The 12,065-nt window shown below is 35.7% G+C and overlaps 1 pseudogene; it reads left to right on the top strand.

Annotated features, from left to right (window-relative positions):
- LOC127949405 (integrin alpha-M-like) overlaps window positions 1-12,065 on the top strand; it is a 38,219-nt pseudogene that overhangs the window by 18,889 nt on the left and 7,265 nt on the right.

Here is a 12,065-nt window from a genome sequence, read left to right as displayed (position 1 = left end):
TTAATAACCACCCTGAGTACAAGAGATGATAAGTGTGACTCAGACACACCTGTTCATTTAAAGCCCAAAGTATATTTCAGTTCTGATGTGAATTCTTAGTGCATTCATCAAGTCAAATCACCTTCATTTGAATATAACCTTTTACAATATAGATTGTTTCAAAGCAGCCTGACCAAGATAAACAGGAAAAAAGCAGTAATGGAAGCTATGGTGAAAGTTAAGATTCTGCTGTAGAGTAGCTCTAAAAAGACAATTGTATATTTTTTCAGATCAAGTCGGTTCAGTGTTTGTTCAGTTCAGATCATTAACAGTGTAAAATTCATACATTTGAAATGAATTCAGCTGTTGGGAACTCAGAAGCAAAGACCAGGAGACTCTTCGGTAATCTTCAGCAGAATTATTTATTGAGAAGCTCTGCATGGCACTGTAGTCATCAAAAGTCTCCCTAAAGCAGTGATACTTTGGAGAGTTTATAAATGTCAAGTGGGAGGTATCCATACAGTAGAGGTGGAGACAATTTAAACAAAGCATGCAAATTTTATACAGGGAACAGCCTGATACTGTCCATTTTCCCATCTTTGATCTTATCAAATTATCAGCATTACAGTGTCATTTAAATACAGAGGTGCCTGACCATATTGCTGATAACTTCACATTGTCATAGAAACAAAAGGCACAGCTGTGTTCTTGAGTTTAAAAAGCAAAATAGCAAGGAATGGCACAAAGACAAAAGGTCATTATCTGAGACACCTGGGCATTGATCCTTTTTTTTTTTTACCTCAAAATGTACCACAAAATGTTTTCAGTTTATATGCTATTACATTGGAACACAGCAAAATCTCCAGTTTTAATTTAACACTCTGAGTGTGGACTCACATAAACACTGAAGCAGAGTTAAAAGTAACACTGAAGCAGAGTTGAAGTTAATGAGATAATTAAGAAGTTAACTGAGTTATGATTGAGCATTATTGAAGACACCTGATGTTAACAAGCAGAATCACCAAACAAGAAAATCACAATTAGTTTGTCACCATTATAGTGGTCAGTGTTTGCTTTAGTTGGGATCTTGGCTTGTAACTTTTTAATTTTCAAATTTGTGTCAAGCCAAGAGTAAAAATCATTGGGTGGTGATAATTATGTTTTAATGTAATTGTTGCTTAACCTTAATCACTGAACTCATTTACATGCTCTTCTTTTATTATTGATCCTTACTGATTATAACAGCTTTGATTCCACAACGAAAGAGTCTGTATTTTCTTATGCATTTTGTAGACATTTCCTGTGATTCTGATTTTTTTTATTTGATTAAAGAGTCTTTATTTTAGGCACGAACAGATAACAAGAATCAGTGTATGAATCTCGACAACGGTGACAAACAGCATATTCAGATAAACAGATCTACTCTGAACATCACAAAACTAGATACTAAAAATTCACATAAAAACAGCAAATATAAAATTTAGTTAGAACAAAAGGTTAAAAAGACAGTTCAGCTCATGATTTATGCATGTCGCAATGCATGATGGGAGCCATGTTTTTATTGGCTACAACATGCTTTTTTGATTGTCACCATTGTTGTGATGCTCACACTGATCCTTGTTGTCTGTGTATCTAAACATAAAGAATTCCTTCTTTATGTAGAACTAACTTTTACAAACATCTCATATTATGGCAAAAATGCTGGATCACTTTTTTTATCCACCTAATTTAAGTACACAGTAAAGAAATCTGAACTCAGGCATTCAAGCCACTCCATGACAATTAGTTCAAACCAATCATCAATAACACATGATTGCCTCTGCTGTGGTCTGTCTGTATGTTATAACTCCATTACCACAGCCACACAAAATCTAAAGTTAATAACTGAAGGTTCAAGATCCCAACTGAAGCAAACACTGACCACTATAATGGTGACACACAAATTGTGATTTTCTCGGTTGCTGATTCTGCTTGTTAACATCAGGTGTCTTCAATAATGGTCAATCATAACTCAATTAACTTCATAATTATCTCATTAACTTCAACTCTGCTTCAGTATTACTTTTAACTCTGCTTCAGTGTTTATGTGAGTCCACACTCAGAGTGTTAAATTAACACTGGGGATTTTGCTGTGAAGCTAGATTTAACATTTTATAAATTTGTAATCCCACACAGTTATAAGATTGAATAAGTGCAGTGTTGAGGTCAATTCAGTTTAATACCAGTGTCTATGTTGCAAGTTGTGACTCAGCTGTAAAGCAGTTCTTTCAGGGCTGTAGAGGTCCTTTCTAGGTGCTGATCCACCATCTGGTCTGGATACGTACTGGATCCGGGTGACTGCAGTGACCTCTGATCTGGACACAGACTGGATCTGGTGGCTACGGTGACCTCGGAATAAGAGAGAAACATACTAATATTAGCGTAGATGCCATTCTTCTAATGATGTAGCAAGTACATTGGGTGTTATGGAAAGTGTTATCGGTTTCAGTTTACCTTATTCATGCAGGTTAAAAATCCTAACGGATATGTATATTAGAAGCAAGTTAGTTTGTTAAGTGAAAGCCAGGTTAAAGAGATGGGTCTTTAATCTAGATTTAAATTGCAAGAGTGTGTCTGCCTCCCGAACAATTTTATGTAGGTTATTCCAGAGTTTAGGATCTGCTGCCCGAAGTTGATTTTGACTTTCTAGATTTTATCAAATTGCCAGGAATTTGAGAACACAGCAGACGTGGAGGACTATAATGTAACAAGAGCTCATTCAAATACTGAGGTGATAAACCATTCAGGGCTTTATAAGGAATAAGCAAGATTTTAAAATCTAGACAATGTTTAATAGGTAGCCAGTGTAGTGATGACAGAATTGGGCTAATATGTTCATAGTTCCTGGTTCTAGTAAGAACTCTAGCTGCTGCATTTTGGACTAGCTGTAGTTTGTTTACTAAGCGTGCAGAACAACCACCCAATAAAGAATTACAATAATCTAACCTTGAGGTCATAAACACATGGATTAACATTTCTGCATTTGACATTGAGAGCATAGGTCATAATTTTTTATATATTTTTGATATGGAAAAATGCAGTTTTATAAATGCTAAATCTAAAATCTAAGGAAAGATTGCGATCAAATACCACTCCTAGGTTCCTAACTGATGACGAAGAATTGACAGAACAGCCATCAAGTCTTAGACAGTGTTCTAGGTTATTACATGCAGAGTTTTTTAGGTCCTATAATTAACCCCTCTGTTTTTTTATTTTTTTTTATTAAGCAGTAAGAAATTGCTCGTCATTCAGTATTTTATATGCATTCCATTAGTTTTCAAATTAGTATTTTTTTGCAGGGCTGCAAAGAAATAGAGCGGACTATCATCAGCATAACAGTGAAAGCTAACACCATGTTTCCTGATGATATCTCCCAAGAGTAACATTTAAAGCATGAAGAGTAACGGCCCTAGTACTGAGCCTTGAGGTACTCCATACTACAATTGTGATGGATATGATACCTCTTCATCCACTGATACGAATTGATGGCGGTCAAATAAGTATTATTTTTAGTCTATGCAAAAGAATGTTGTGGTCAATTGTGTCAAACGCAGCACTAAGATCCAATAAAACTAATATAGAGATACACCCACGATCAGATGATAAGAGCAGATCATTTGTAACTCTAAGGAGAGCAGTCTCAGTACTATGATACGGTCTAAATCCTGACTGGAAATCCTCACAGATACCATTTTTTCTCTAAGAATGAATATAATTGTGAGGATACTACCTTTTCTAGTATCTTGGAGAGAAAAGAGAGATCCGAGATCAGTCTGTAATTAACTAGTTCTTTGGGGTCAAGTTGTGTTTTTTTGACGAGAGGCTTAATAACAGCCAATATGAAGGTTTTGGGAACATATCCTAATGACGATGAGGAATTAATAATAGTCAGAAGAGGAACTATGACTTCTGGAAGCACCTCTTTTAGGAGCATAGATGATATAGGGTCTATCATACATGTTGTTGGTTTATATGATTTAACAAGTTTATACAATTCTTCCTCTCCTATAGTAGAGAATGAGTGGAACTGTTCCTCAGGGGGTCTATAGTGCACTGTCTGATGTGATACTGTAGCTGATGGCTGCATGGTTACAATTTTATCTCTAATAGTATTGATTTTAGAAGTAAAGTAATTCATAAAGTCATTACTGCTGTGGTGTTGGTAAATGTCAACACTTGTTGATGCTTTATTTTTAGTTAACTTAGTCACTGTATTGAATAAATACATATCCAAAATACAGTCCAAAAGAGATGAAAAGTAATCAGCTCTAGCGGTTTTTAATGTTTTTCTGTGGGATGGGTTACTTTCCCACCTTGATGCCTTGACCCCAGCCTCAGTCCATTCCTTGTGAAGTTCACTCAAATTCTTGAATCGACAATCCTCATGAGGCTGCGATTCTCTCGGTTGGTTGTCCATCTTTTTCTTCCACACTTTTTCCTTCCACTCTACTTTCTGTAAACATGCTTGGATACAGCACTCTGTGAACAGCCAGCTTGTTTGGCAAATTAATGTTTGTGGATTACTCTCCTTGTGAAGGGTGTCAATGATTGTCTTCCCCATGATTGTGTAGCCTAGTGAACCAAACTGAGAGACCATTTTGAAGGCTCATGAAACCATTGCAGGTGTTTTGAGTTGATTAGATGATTATCATGTCATTATATTTTAACTTGTCAAGATAGTGAATTGGTGGTTTTTTGTTTAATGCGAGCCCAGATCATCACAATTAAAAGAACCTAAACTACTTTAGTCTGTGTGCACTGAATTTATTTAATACACGTTTCACAAATTGAGTTGAATTACTGAAATAAATTAACTTTTCCATGACATTCTAGTTTATTTTACATGTCATTCTAATTTTCAGATGCATTTGTGTACTTGTATAAACTGAAGTATAATTTTTGATCAAGTCTGAATGCTCTCTATCTATCTATCTATCTATCTATCTATCTATCTATCTATCTATCTATCTATCTATCTATCTCTCTCTCTCTCTCTCTCTCTCTCTCTCTGTATATATATATATATATATATATATATATATATATAAGCGCGTGTGTGTGTGTGTGTGTGTGTGTTTAGCGGATCCCAGCGCGGTCAGTTCTACCTGGTCTGCAGCAGTTTGGACTATCTCTGTCTGGTCAGATGGACATGAACAATGATAATCTTACAGATATCATGATTGGAGCACAAGGAGGGATCGCCCTGCTCAAGTATGTCATTCTTTAGTTTGAAGAATACCTTTAAAGTGCAAAACCTATTGGTTCCAAACTGTGACATTTATCACTATTAACTAGACAAAAAATGTTTGTCAAGACCAGTTTAGGTTACACTTTCTTTTTTCGAAAGTCCAATTTAGATATTCTACTATCTAAAAGTATCTTTGTAACTACATGTCAACTAATTCTCATTAATTTTCAAATACATGTCTACTAACTCTCAGAGTAGACTGTTAGGGTAAGTTAAGGGTTCGTGTTAGGGGTAGGTTTAGGATTGGAATAAGTTGACAAAAAATTTACAAAGAAAGTGTTGGAAGATTTTAAGATGACAGTCTACTAATACTCTACTTACTGCTAGTTGACATGTAGTTGCAAAGTTTAAAACAATTGACTTTATACATTTCTCTTGAATATGTATACGGACTAGCAGCGAGTCTACATGAAACAGTATAAATACATAAACTCATAAATTAAACATGATTCTATCTCATATATATATATATATATATATATATATATATATATATATATATATATATATATATATATATATATATATATATATATACAATAATAAACAGGCTGATGCCTTATAATTACTTCACCATGTAAAAGCAGCTAGTAAGAGTTTTCTGCACTGCACTGATTGCACTGTTTTATAACAGCACATGTACTTTTGCAGAGAAATATCTAACACAAGAGGCCAAAGGTCAAGAGCCCAACTCAAGCAAACACTGATCTCCATGATGGTGGCATCATTTTAACCAATAAAACATCATCATCTGATCCTCTGTATAACGCAGAATAATGGCAGGTGTTCATCACTAATGCAAAATCATTTAATTAGTCTCTTAATTATCTCACTGACTTTAACTATTTGATGATATGGGATTTGACTTCAGACTCGTTTGTGTCTTGAAAGGAATGACTTGGTTCCTCCTCTGGTGAAATCAGCTGCTGAGTTCATGGGCAAAACAAAAATATGGCAGGACTTTTACTTTCTGACCCCTGGACTTTACACCTCTGTCTGTAATATATCTGTTTGTTTTACACTCTGCTTTTATTGGCCACCAGGTGGTATTGTGAACAAATTAAGTTTTCCAGAAATTAACCCTTTTGTGAACCACTTCATCTTCCCATCACTACTGAAAAGTACATAATGCAGACAATGTGTGGAACGGCTGAAGTAAACTTGATCTTTATCAGTGGCGCACGAGATGCGATGACAACATATGTGGCATTGCATTATAAGGTTATGTTAGCCTATCCAGTTGAAACCACAAACAAAAAAAAGACAAAAAAGAGAAAATCAATGTGAAGATGATCTTGTTTACATCAAAACTGAAACCAAGCCATTCACACAGAACGAATATTTCTTGCATTTTCTAGAGAAACACCGTTCTCACACAAGAAAGCCGCATGTTTGGAAAGACATGTAAAATTAATACATTTAATTTAATTTTCCAAAAATATCTCAAGACTTTATATTGTAAAACAAGCCAAGATCCCAACTAAAGCAAACACTGACCACTATAATGGTGACACACAAATTGTGATTTTCTCGTTTGTGATTCTGCTTGTTAACATCAGGTGTCTTCAATAATGGTCAATCATAACTCAATTAACTTCTTAATTATCTCATTAACTTCAACTCTGCTTTAGTGTTACTTTTAACTCTGCTTCAGTGTTTATATGAGTCCACACTCAGAGTGTTAAATTAACACTGGAGATTTTACTGTGTACAGTGTAGACAGCATCACTGATTATAATTGGTTCAACTATATCTTGTCATGTTGCATCACATGTAGACATGGTGTATGGGATTTTTCTCAAGACAACCTATTAATAATAATAATATAAATAATAATCAATTTAATTAGCAATTCAGTAGGTTTGCTTTCTTAAGCTAACCTAATAAACAAATCTCTTTACCACATCAGTGATCCACTGGATTTGTCTGACTGTCTGGTATCATGAGCTATTTACTCTTTTCTCTCTTCTCAGGGCTCGGCCTGTGATGTATGTATCTACACAGCTCAGTTTCAGTCCAAAGGAAATCAGTCTGAACTACTTTGAATGTCCAGGTGGAAACACATTTAGTGCATTTAATCTCACGTCATGTTTCACGGTGACCGAGAGAACCAGCAGCACAGGTAACATCACTGAAGTTTCGGAGAGTCTCTCTGTCACATGAAGAATATGTCTTACCCCCTCATGTCTTTCAGGATCTCTGGAGAAGAAGATGAATGTTTCTCTGAATCTGAATGTGGATGTGGTACGAGGAATGAGTCGAGGATTCTTCGATCAGAGCAATGTGTCGTCCAGGACTCTGCAGCAGTTTATCCTGCTGGATTCTGGGTCCTCCTGTTTTAACTTCTCCATCTTCATGCTGGTATGTGTGGTCTATCACAACTTCAGCCAGCCGCAGCAGATTCGGTCTGACGGTGAATATTGTGTTTGTTTCAGCGCTGTGTTGCAGACACAGTATCTCCTCTGAAGATACGAATGAATTTCTCACAAACTGAGATGTTGTCTGGAAACTCTGTGGCTGTTCTTGACGTTCACAGCAGGACGGAGGAGTATGTCGAGGTGAGTCTACAAATATCAGATTTTATTCTGCTATTCAGTGTTAACCAACTCTTAAGTATCTAAGATTCTTCATCTTTATTGTATAAAGTTTCCATGACATTCAAACGCTCGTTAAAAGTTTCTCTTTTGTATGTGATCAGGTGCCGTTTCAAAGGAACTGTAATTCAAACAACAGCTGTGTGGCCGATCTGAAGCTGAACTTCAGTTTTACGTGAGAAACAACTGATAAATGAATCATATATGATTTAAATCTGAAACATGATTGTAAATGCTTCGAAATATTGGCATTCTTCTTAAGGTTTTGGTTGAAATGTTGAAATGACGGTGTGTTCTGCAGGAACGACTCGTTAGTGATGGTGAATCAAGCTCATTTCACGGTCCTCATTTTGCTGTCAAACCCAGGCAATGACTCCTTCAACACCAGCATAGTGCTGCATTACCCAGAAGGCCTCTCGCTCGCTAAATTTAATGCGATTAAGGTACAGCTGTCTGTGTGTCAAACTAAAGACTGTCAAAAAGTTCATAAACACCTCCTCAATATTGTTTTAGCTAAACTCCCATTAGATGACACATTTAAGCAGATTTCATTCAGTTTTTTTAATAATAACTCTGTCATCAGTTTTCATTTTATTTCCAGTAAAACACTGATCTTAAACAGAGCTGTGTGTCATTCATGATATGACATGAGAATACATTTTAAATTCAATTTTTGCCTCCTGAATTTGAGCTTTTGTATCAAACAGGAGATTTGCAAAAATGCAAAATTGAAGTTTCAGTGTAAGGAAGTAAAATTAAACTAAACTAAAATAATTAATATGACTATAAACTAGAAAAGTGAATGTTGGATTGAATTTTTTGTTTGAAAGTTCTTTAACATTCAAAATAGATGGATTGATGCATAGATTTGCTTCAAATGCCACCTATAGAAAATTATTTTAGTTTATATATTTCATCATATTTAAGAAATTAACTTTGGTTAACAAGGTGTGGAAGAACAATTAATTTCCCAGAATGCATCACATCCATATCATTCTGTCAACTTCCTGTGGGGAATTGCTCTTAACTGAATGGGAGCCAATTGTTCAGTTCTAAATTTTGCCCTACCCTGTTATATAACATATTTACAGATTAATTTATCTAAATGTCTATGTTAGGATTTAAAATATTAACAGAAAACAAGATCAAATACTTATGAAAATGATTCTCAAGGTGATAAATATGTATGTGTTTTGAACAGGGTCGGACTCGAAGCAGTTGTGGCGATCGGGACAATGGGGCTACGAACAGAACAACCTGCAGCATTAATCTACCAGTGTACCACAGCGGCACCACAGTAAGACAGAATCACACACATACAGACACATAGACACATGCACACACACACACACATACAGACATACAGACTTACACACACACACATACAGACTTACACACACACACATACAGACATACAGACTTACACACACACACATACAGACATACAGACTTACACACACACACATACAGACATACAGACTTACACACACACACATACAGACATACAGACTTACACACACACACACATATACACACACACATAAACATTCACACACACACACACACCTACACATACAGACATACAGACACAAACACAGACAGACACACACACACACACACACACACACATACACATACACACACACACACATACAGACATACAGACACACACACACACACACATACAGACAAACAGACACAAACAGACAGACAGACAAACACTGTCAGAAATAGGGGTACAGTAAGAGTCCATTTCTGTCCCCCAAGGTACAATCTACAATAACGTACCCCTAAGGGCTTATTATTGGACCTTAAGGTATATGTATGTACCTTTTTGAACGTCAAAAAGGTACATATATGTTCCCAAACATTAAAAGGTACATATATGTACCGTTTATTTTAAAGGTTAAGGTACAATTTGTGGAGCCAGCCCTGATTGGTTGCTTGAATCTCAATTTAAAAGAACGTCCGGTTTCTTCTGTTTCTTTCTTATGCCGAATACGAAGTCATAGCACAGTTACGCATGGTTCTTACCAGATTTGGGTAGTCCAGGAGCCAAAGAGTAAAAGTCCTGCCATATTTTTGCTCCACCCTTGAACTCAGCAGATGATTTCACCAGAGGAGGAACCAAGTCATCCAAGTAACAAACAAGTCTTCAGTCAAATCCCAAGTCCTCAAAGAGTAAAAGTTAATGAGATAATTAAATGAAGATGCATTAGTGATGAACACCTGCTGTTTACAATCAACATCACTGAAGAAAAGAGAAACACAAAAGCTACAACTGACTTTAAGCACAGCCTTGGATGAAATCAATTGAAAGGGAAAAAAAACTTTGGCACCATAATTGTGTTGAGTATTTGCTTCAGTTGAGGTCTTGAGCCTTTAAGCAGTTTTTATAAATTCGCTTCTAAACAATTGTATTATAGTCTCATTATGACTATATGTTCTTCATTTGTCACAGTTCTTTTGTTCTCCATAACACCACATGCAGAGCTACAGAGAGAGATCTAGCACAACAAGTCAAGGGTCAAGAGTACAACTAAACCAAACACTGATCTCCATGATGGTGGCATCATTTTAACCAATAAAACATCTGATCCTCTGTAATTCTCAATAACAGCAGGTGTTCATCACTAATGCACAATCATCATTTAATTAGTCACTTCATTATCTCATTAACTTTAACTCTTTGAGGACTTGAGATTTGACTCAAGACTCGTTTGTGACTTGGAAGGAATGACTTGGTTCCTCTGCTAAAATCGTCTGCTGGACTTTTACTCTTTGGCCCTTGGATTTCCCACCTCTGTACAAAACTGGTGTCTTAAGGTGCAAATCACAAGGGTACAAATTTGTACCCTATGCCAAGGGTACAAAAGCTTGAGGGTACAGCCCCAGTGACAAACTATTGCCCCCCTAAAGGTACAATTATGTACTTTATTTTCTGAGAGTGCATACACAGACAGACAGACACAAAGTATCAAATACTCTTTTATTTGAACAATTGCTAAACAGGTTATACACATGTGAAGCCAGGAATCATTTTGTTCTTCAGACACAGACAATTTATTTAGAATTCAAGGTTTTCATTCTGTCAGTTCAGTTAGTCCCTTGGCATTGTTAACATCTTTCTACTATTTCTACTTTCTATGGACTCTATTGTTTTCTAGACTCAGTTTCTGGCTACTTTCCGTGTGGCGAAATGGGAACACGACTGGTCTGACAGGATGGAGATGATGATCACTGCGTACAGGTGAATAAGGCTTAAATGGTGTTTTCATTTGAGCAAAGATTATAACAAATATTGCTGCAAACAGCAATTGTCAGGGTTCCAGCATTTTAAGACCTTTGAGTGATTATAGACATTTCAAGATGAGTTTATGCAAAAAGTCAAACAATAAATAAATAAATAAAATTGCCAAAAAAAACATTCTTTAATGCTTTATCACTTTTTGACTAATTGGTGGCATTACTCCCAAATTAATCTGGAGTAGTTCTATAGATTTTAGAACATAACAATTCTTTAAGGTAAATGAAAATTAGCAGCTTGCTTCAATAGTCTGTAGTGATTTACGAAATTACGGTAATGAGAAACAAAAGGCAGAAACTAAAAGTACATACTGTAATTCGAACAAATAGTTTTCAGGGCTAATCCTGAAATTGCAATTAGCAGTGTTTGAAAGGCAAAAGGCTTAAATCAATTTATATTCTGAATGTGTGGTTCACAGTTTTGACAGCAGTGTCTTAGCATTTGATCAAAGTCCTATTAATCCACAGTGTTGTGCAGGTTGTGGTTAAAGTCATGGGATAAGTGTGTAGAGTTTGGAAAACTGTGTTCAAGCAATGAAAAACGAGCTAGAGTTTTGTCACATGTACTGCTGCTGTGCAGACTGTAGTTAGAGTTCTGCACATGTGACTCCAGTTGTGCCCACTGTAGTTTAGCAATCGAAAAAATCTGTTTTTAAGAATGGTTAGGTCTATCAAAAAGCTATTCAAAAAACATCTAAAGACTCATCTTTTTCACCAGCACTTTACCAACTAATACTAGCACTTACCTTTTATTTTCTTGTCTACCATATTCTTATAAAAAAAATAATAAAAAAATAAATAAAAACCCTGGCTAAGTGTTCTGTACTAGACTAACTGAGACTTGTCATGGAATATGTATAGTGTTGTTGTTCTCTTGTTGATCTGATTGCTTTTATTAT

Source organism: Carassius gibelio, chromosome B1, assembly GCF_023724105.1.
Source record: "Carassius gibelio isolate Cgi1373 ecotype wild population from Czech Republic chromosome B1, carGib1.2-hapl.c, whole genome shotgun sequence".
NCBI lineage: Eukaryota > Metazoa > Chordata > Actinopteri > Cypriniformes > Cyprinidae > Carassius > Carassius gibelio.
Note: the sequence above shows the minus strand (reverse complement) of the source record. Positions and strands in the feature narration are given on the sequence as shown.